The following is an 8,115-nucleotide window of genomic DNA, read 5'->3' on the forward strand; positions in this document are numbered from 1 at the left end:
ATGCATACATTTTAAAACACACTAAAAGCATCAAAAGAGTTTTATATACACAAGAACAAAAGAAAAAGAACAAAAGGGAAGTCATAGTAAAGAAAGCACACTGATTGATTGGCCTAACTCTCTAACAATAGTCCCCAGTGGAGTCGCCAATTGTCGCAACCTACCCTTTGACGGGAAGGCGATGCGAGACTCACGGGTGCGTCTTCCAAGAAAGGAATACGCGTGGAGTCGCCACCAATGTTTATTTGAGAAAAAACCGGAAAAGACGTGGTCTACGAACTTTAAGTGAAAGGTTCGGGAGTTGTATTTATACACAGGGAAGGTATTAGCACCCCACATGTCTGTCACAAGGGACGACAGTCTTTAATCAAATGTGCAAGCATGACTTCAATTTGTGTTATCTTCCCCTTTTTACGTTCTTATGTCTTTTTATGCCTTTTATATTTTTATCTTTTTGTGGTCGACAGGGGTGTTTCCCTTGCTCCTACGTATTCCTCAATTGTGGCAAGGAAATCAGACCTACGTAGTTCTTCGAGAACTAAACGTTGGTTAAATTGTTTTTATCCTTTTTTTTGCAAGATATATTTTTATCGAACGGAAGGGTCATTTAAGGCGTTGGACCATTAAACGATCTTTCGATTCTTTTGAAAGGAGAGAAAACATTAAGGCATTGGACCATTAATGATCTCTTGGTTTTTGAAAGAGGTGACAAAGCTATGTATTGTTTTTATACTTTTTAAATCCACGTCTAACCAATAAAAGCAGAAAAGATCATTTCAAGGTGTTGGACCTTAAAAATGGCTTTTTAGGTGATGACAAAAGTTTGATTTATGAATTGATTTTAGCCTTAGTTTCACTTTAGTTATTAGTCAATTCAATTAAGAAAGAAAAATCCCAAAGAAAAACGTCTGATTGATTTTTTTTTATTATTTTACTAAAAGATATTTTTCGATTATTATATTATTATTTTGCCTCTTTTTTGGTTTTAAACGTGGTTACGGCATGACCGAACGGTCGGATTTCATTTTAATAGAAATTAAAAGATGTTACAATTCAAATGATCGGTGGAAATTTATTTTATTTTTGATTAGGCGAGAAAATGACTTAAATAAATGACTAAAGCACGTCAAAAGAGGGTACGGAAAGTAAATGAAATGAAAATAAAAGCACGCGAAACAAGTGGGGACCACTAAGGGTACATAGAATGAATTGAAAAGTTCGATTTTGGGAACTTACCGGTTGAAGACCGAAGAACGACGAAGAACGGTGGAAAATCTTTGCAAAATCACCCACGGAAACGTCTTGGAAGCGTTACGAAAGCGCCTCGACTTGGATTTTCTTCACGGAAACAATTTTTCTCACTAATTTTAAGTGATTCTCAGATACCAGGAGGGTTGAACATGTTTATTCTGCCCTCCTCCCCCTATTTATAGGGGAAAAAAGGGAGGAGCTTGCCACCCAGCTCGCCCAGGCGAGCTAGATTGCTTCCTCCAGAAGGTAGTGCCTTCTGGTGGAACTTCCTGGAAGGCCCAAGTGGGCCTGATTGCTATTTGTACCCCCATGTTTACTAAATACACCCCCTACTTTTTTTGCTGATTCTTTTTCCGTAACGTTACGGAATTTTACGAATTTCGTAACAATACTTGTTTTCTTTCGGTAATGTCACGGAACCTTATGGATTACGTAATCATCCCTTTTTTGGCTTCCGGAATGTTACGGAACTTCACGAATTGTGCAACAATGCTTCCTTTTGACTTCCGGCATGTCACAGAACTTCACGGATTGTGCAACAATGCTTTCTTTTGACTTCCGCCATGTCACAGAACTTCACGGATTGCCTAACGATGGGTGCCAAGTACCTCGAAGTGGTCAAATGAGGGTCACATCCCAACAAACGGATGGTCCCCGGACGAAATTGGGGTATGACAATAAGCTAGCTACATTCGTGGATGAGATCAACTTTTTTAGGGGAGGAAACCATTCTTATAATTAGTACCCCAACAATTTCAATCAAGGACAGGGCTTCAAGCAAAGTCAAGGAATGCGTAGGCCTTAACCCATGCTGATGTAACTCCATGTGTAGCTTATAGTCCTTGGATCTTCTTCATCAATGGAGTCTTTTGCTTCTTGAAGATGAATGGTAGCGGAATGGAGAAGGAAGAAAGATAATTGGAGACACCATTTCAAGGAGAATATGAGTCAAGAAAAAGCTCACCACCATAGGAAGACATGGATAAGAGCTTGAAGGTAGGAGAAGAAGCATGAAATTTTGTGCCTCAAATGAGGTCTGAACTTTGAAGTGTAATTCTCAAGTGATCAAAGTTGAAAAAATGCACACACATGACCTCTATTTATAGCCTAAGTGTCACAAAAAATTGGAGGGACATTTGAATTTCTATTCAAATTTCACTTGAATTTGAAATTGAATTTGTGGAGCCAAATTTTGGAGCCAAAATTTCACTAATTATGATTAGTGAATTTTAGCTATGGTTCAGCCCACTCATCCAAGATCAAGTCCAAGATTATCCACTAAGTATGCTTAGGTGTCATGAGGCATGTAAAGCATGAAGGACATGCACAAAGTGTGACTATATGATGTGGCAATGGGGTGTAGCAAGAAAATGCTCACCTCCCCCTCTAAAATTTAATTGGATTGGGCTTCTCCCAATTCAATTAAATTCATTTTCCAACACACATCAAATATTCACTTAATGCATATGAAATTACAAAACTACCCCTAATACAAAAACTAGTCTAGGTGCCCTAAAATACAAAGGCTGAAAAATCCTACATTTCTAGGGTACCCTACCTACATTATGGAGCCCTAAATACAAGGCCCAAAAAATAATGAAACCTTAATCTAATATGTACAAAGATATGTGGGCTCATACTGAACCCATGGGCCCAAAATCTACCCTAAGGCTTATGAGAACCCTAGGGCCTTCTCTTTTATCTCCAGCCCAATCATCTTGGAGTCTTCTATCCAATGCCCTTGAGGGGTAGGATTGCATCACATGCAAAATATGAGGCCTAGACAGGAGGAGAGACAACTAACTCTTCAAGAAACCATGCTTCAGTATATGCCCAAAATGATCAGAGACTGAAGTAGGTGGAGTCCCAATTGGCTAGTATACAATCTCTCTTGTCACAAAGGTAATCAGGCATCCTTCTTTCACAGACCGCACCCAATCCCAAGGAGGAAGTGGATGTTGAGAGTATTAGAAGTGGACAACCTATAATAGAGGAGAAAGCCACTCCACCACAGGAAAAAGAGGCTCTTATTGAAGAGATCCAAGAGGCAAACAAGGCGGGTGAGAATGACGTACTGACACCTCCTCAGGTAAATGTTCCATTCCGTCAAAAGATTGAAAGACAAGAGTGAGGATTGGCAGTTTGCTAGATTTGGTGAGATGATTAAAAGGGTGCATATTAATATCCTCTTCGCTTAGGCAATTGATCAAATGCAAAAGCACGCCAAATATTTGAAAGGAATTTTTTCAAATAAAGGAAAGTTGGTGGACTTGGCTACAATTGGTCTCAACAAAAAGTGTTTTGCTATATTTTTAAGGAAGTTCCCACCTAAGCTTAGTGATCCAAGGAGTTTTTCAATCCCTTGTACTATTGGCAACTTAGGAATTGATAGCGCTTTATGTGATTTGGGTGCTAACATTAATTTGATGTCTTATTCTATTGATAAGAAGTTGGCGTTACAACAACCACAACCCACTAACATTTATCTTTTGTTGGCAGAACAAGAACGCGAAAGATACCGAAAGAGAGGGTCAAAAGGGTCATTTCAGGGAGTTTTATGGACCCTGGCTTGCCCAGGCTAGCCTCTAGCTCTCCTGAGCCCCCAAATAGCTTAGGGGTGAAGTAGCCAGCTTGCCTGGGCGAGCAAGGTTACTTCAGGGTGAAGCAATAGCTCGCCTGGGTGAGCTGCCATGACCCCTAATGCCATCTTTTGCTATAAATAGGAGAAATCAGAGTAATCAGAGAGAAGAAGAAGAAGAAAGAAGAGAAAAACAAGGCCGAAGCGCTACCGAATTACGACCGTAATCGACTTCTACATCATTCTTCATTCGTCATCCGGTTAGTTTTTGTTTTAAGGATTTGAATGTGATCTATGCACCCTTAGGGGTCCTCTTTCTTGTTTTTTGCATCTTCATCTCCTTCTTCTATCATCAGTAATCACTTTTCTTCTTGTAAAGTAAGTTTCAACCTATCGTTAATGTCGTAAATCATCTTTTTAAGGAGATTGAAAGTTAATGAATAAAACCAAGATGAAATCAACATATAACTGATTTTCTCTTCATTAAAATCATTTGAGATCATTTCAAGGTCCAATGCCTTAACGATTCTCTCTGCTTTTCAAACTTGAGAAGATTGTTTCAAGGTCCAGCGCCTTAACGATTCTCTCCGCTTTTCAAACTTGAGAAGATCGTTTCAAGATCCAACGCCTTAACGATTCTCTCTGCTTTTCAAACTTGAGAATATCATTTCAAGGTCCAACGCCAAGAATATAATTACTTCTGCATTAGGAATGAATGAGTATTTTAGAGTCTTAAACTGTAAAAATGCAAAAGAAATGTGGGATACATTACAAGGAACACATGAAGGCACAATTGATGTGAACTTTTTAGAATAAATCAAAATGAGACCATACAAGATATGAAGACACATATAGTTAATCATCTTGCATCATTAGGAAAAATATTTCCTAATGAAGATCTCATTAACAAAGTGTTAAGATGTTTAAGCAGACAATGGCAACTAAAAGTAACAGCAATTGCGGAATCTAAAGATCTGACCAACATGTCTCTTGCCACTCTCTGGGAAAATTCAAGAACATGAAATGGAGACTCCATCGACATGAAGAGAATGACAAAAAGAAGAAAGGAATTACACTCAAAGCCTCATCTTCTTCTATTCATGAGGAAAATGACAAAGAAGATTCAAATGAAAAAACTAAGAAGAAGATGATGATTTTAGTCTCTTTGTAAAGAGATTCAATAAATTTTTGAGGAACAAAGGAAATCGAAGGAGATCAAACTTCAATCCAAAGAAGAAAGGATAAGATTCCTCCTTAGTTCCAAAATGCTATGAATGCGATCAACATGGGCACCTGAGAGTTGATTGTCCTATCTATAAAAGAAGAATGGAAAAACATGCAAAGATAAGAAAGGAAAGAAAGCATATATCACTTGGAAGATAATGACATGGATTCATCAAGTGATTCAGAAAACGAAATCGTAAATATAGGCCTCATGGCCAAAGACTATGAAAGCGAAGAAGAGGTAACATCTTCAAACTATGGTTTATCTATTTCTTTTTATGAACTTCAAGATGCATTCAATGATTTGAATAAAGAATCTACTAAACTTGTCAAATTAGTTTCATATTCTAAGAAAACCATTTCAAATTTAGAAAAAAAAATTGAAATTAAATGTAGAGTTAGAAAATATTAAATCTAAAGTTAAAACATTAAAATCAGTAAACAAAAATCAGTTTTCTACAAAATGCTTAATACAAGAAAACAATAAAGCATCTCATTCATGTGAATATTGTAATAAATTTAAAGAAGAAATTGTAGATTTAAAAAATGCTCTTGCCAAATTTACTCTTGGTAAAAATAATTTAGATATTATATTAGGAAAACAAAGATGTATTTTTTACTTGGTTGGATTAGGGTATAATCCTAAAAATCAACAAAAGATGTATAAAAATTTCTTTGCTTCCACTCAAAAGACTAGTTCTACCTTCTTAACATGCTTTTACTGTGGTAAGAAAGGTCATAGTGCATGAACATGTTATATTAGGAAGAATGGTAGTAGCATTGGAAAAATGGTATGGGTTCCAAAAGGATCTTTAGTCAAAACTAACATTCAAGGACCCAAGAAAATTTGGGTACCTAAATCAGAAATATGATTATATGAATGAAGGACACCTTGAAGCAAAGTTGGTACATTGATAGAGGTTGCTCCAAACGCATGACAGGAAATGCATCAAAGTTTACTCATATTTCTCCCAAGAATAGTGGACATGTGACCTATGGAGACAACAACAAAGGTAAAATTCTTGGAGTTGGAGAAATAGGTTTGAATCCCTCTACCTCCATAGAAAATGCTTTACTTGTTGATGATCTTAAGAATAGTCTATTAAGTGTTAGTCAATTATGTGATAAAGGCTTTTTGGTGTCATTTGATTCTCATAATTGCTTTATTGAAAGTTAACGTGACAAGAAAATAAAACATGTAGGACATGGAACTAATAATGTGTACATGATAAATCTAGATAAAACTCCAAATCATGCTCAATGCTTTCTAACCAAAGAGGATTAATCATGGTTGTGACATAAGAGAATTGCTCACATAAATATGTAACACTTAAATAAATTAATTTCAAAAGATTTAGCAATTGGCTTGCCAAAACTCAAATTTGAAAAAGATAGATTGTATGATGCATGTCAAAAGGTAAAGCAAGGGTTTCTTTCATATCAAAGAATGTTGTTTCAACCACCCAACCCTTACCGCTTTTGCACATGGATCTCTTTGGTCCTTCTAGAACTATGAGCTTTGGAGGAAATTATTATGCTCTTGTCATAGTAGATGATTATTCTAGATTTACATGGACTCTATTTCCTGCTCACAAAAGATTTACATTTCATGCTTTTAAGAAACTTGCCAAAATCATTCAAAATAAGAAAAACCTCAACATTGCATCCATTAGAAGTGATAATGGAGGGAAATATGAGAATAAAGACTTTGAATTATTTTGTGATGAAAATGGGATAGAACATAATTTTTCTGCACCTAGAACCCCTCAACAAAATGGAGTAGTTGAGAGGAAAAATAGATCATTAGAAGAATTAGCCAAAACCATGCTTAATAATACAAATCTTCCTAAATATTTTTGGACTGAGGCTGTTAATACTACATGCTATATAATGAATAGAGCATTTAATTAGACATATTTTAAAGAAAACACCATATGAACTATATAAGGGGAGAAAACCAAATATTTCCCATCATATTTTTGGATGTAAATGCCTTGTGTTAAATAATGGAACAATTTAGGTAAGTTTAATGCAAAGTCGGATGAAGGTATATTCCTTGGTTATTCTTTGAATAGTAAATCTTTTGGAATATATAATAAAAGAACTATGACTACTGAAGAATCAATACATGTTGCTTTTGATGAGACTAACTCTATTAGGCCAAGAAAGGATATACTTGATGATATTACAGATACTTTAGAAGATACACATATTCATGAAAAAGTCCACAAAAACAAAGAAGGAAATAGCAAAGATTCTCAATCCTAAGAAAATCAAATAAATGTGGATCTTCCAAGGGAGAAGAGAACTTCAAGGTATCACCCTCTTGACAATATCATAGGTGACATCTCAAAAGGGGTAACAACTCAACACTCTCTTAAAGATGCATGCAATAACATGGCTTTTGTCTCTTTAATTGAACCAAAAATATAAATGAAGCCATAATTGATGAACATTGGATTATTGCTATGCCAGAAGAATTAAATCAATTTGAAAGAAATCAAGTATGGGAATTAGTTGATAAATCTAATGATCATCCAATTATTGGAACTAAATGGGTATTTATAAACAAATTCGATGAACACGAAATAGTCATTAGAAATAAGGCTAGATTAGTGGATAAAGGAATAGATTATGAAGAAACTTATGCTCCAGTAGCTAGATTGGAAGCCATTAGAATGTTGCTTGCCTTTGCATCAATAATGGATTTCAAACTTTATCAAATGGATGTTAAAAGTGCATTTTTAAATGGATTTATTCAAGAAGAAGTGTATGTTGATCAACCTCCTGGATTTGAAAATTCAGATTTGCCCAATCATATTTTTAAACTAAAAAAAAAGGCTCCATATGGTTTAAAACAAGCCCCTAGGGCTTGGTATGAACGATTGAGCAAATTTCTTTTAGAAAAGGGCTTCGCTAAAGGAGAGGTTGATATCAGACTTTTCATTAAAAGTAAAATGCATGATATTCTCTTAGTTCAAATTTATGTAGATGATATAATCTTTGGTGCTACTAATGATTAGTTGTGCAAAGAATTCTCTAATGATATGCAAAGTGAATTT

The sequence above is a fragment of the Glycine soja genome, chromosome 1 (genome assembly GCF_004193775.1).
Source record: "Glycine soja cultivar W05 chromosome 1, ASM419377v2, whole genome shotgun sequence".
Lineage (NCBI taxonomy): Eukaryota > Viridiplantae > Streptophyta > Magnoliopsida > Fabales > Fabaceae > Glycine > Glycine soja.